Genomic DNA, 1,153 nt, shown 5'->3' on the forward strand with positions numbered 1-1,153 from the left:
AAGGTACTTCATAGTTTCTCGATGATCTTAGCCGGTTAATACTGTCATTGTCCTGGTCCTACCTTCAGAAAGGTACTTCATAGTTTCTCGATGATCTTAGCCGGTTAATACTGTCATTGTCCTGGTCCTACCTTCAGAGAGGTACTTCATGGTTTATCGATGATCTTAGCCGGTTAATACTGTTATTGTCCTAGTCCTACCTTCAGAGAGGTACTTCATGGTTTATCGATGATCTTAGCCGGTTAATACTGTCATTGTTCTGGTCCTACCTTCAGAAAGGTACTTCATGGTTTCTTGGTGGTTTTGTTATATATTACATATTATTATTTATTTGCTTTATACCTGGTCAAACAACAGTAACGTATTTTTAGACCATGATTTCATAAGGTTGATATATACTTTTGTCTAGTTTTTTAATAATAACTGGTGGCAGTTACTAAATACAAGTACAACGTACAGAAAAGCTGTAAACAAAATTTACTTCTTATTACAAAAAAAAAAAGAAAAAAAAGCTTTCAGCAATGCATTGTTATTTCTCTTTAATTTATGAATAAAATATTTATTTTTCACTGAATTGAGAAAATAGGTAACATCACCAACCCATTTCAACACTAAAAGTGTGTTTCGAATATGTGGTATTTCGTGGTCATAGTTCTTTCGTTACTAATTCTAACGTTCGTAATCAACAAAATAAGGTCGAGAAAGTACGACACACTGAAAGATAAATGTTTATTTATTTTTTTTCAAAGAAAATCATTAAGTAGAGGAACCAGTGGCGTACATAGAACGTTAAGTGTCGAAAGGCAAATTTCAACATAAGCTCCTCCCATTTCATGTTATTACAACTCTCGTGATAAAAAAAGAAATGGATACTTACATCCTAAACGAATGGTAGTGATAATTTCTACGCTTTGGAATGTTTTTTTTTTCTTTTTACAGGCAAGGCTCATAGAAATGACCCCCCCCCCCTCTCTCCTCCAATGGGGCAGCGGTGAGTTTACGATGCGTAGCTTTGTGCACTATGAAAACGACAACAAATAACACATTTTTTTTTTAACGAATCACATTAACTAAAGTGTCGCAAATGACAAAAACAACAAACAACAAACTAATACTACTAAAAGTTTTAAGTTAAAAATTGTTGTTAGGTTAA

Source organism: Limulus polyphemus, unplaced genomic scaffold, assembly GCF_000517525.1.
Source record: "Limulus polyphemus unplaced genomic scaffold, Limulus_polyphemus-2.1.2 Scaffold7462, whole genome shotgun sequence".
Taxonomy (NCBI): domain Eukaryota; kingdom Metazoa; phylum Arthropoda; class Merostomata; order Xiphosura; family Limulidae; genus Limulus; species Limulus polyphemus.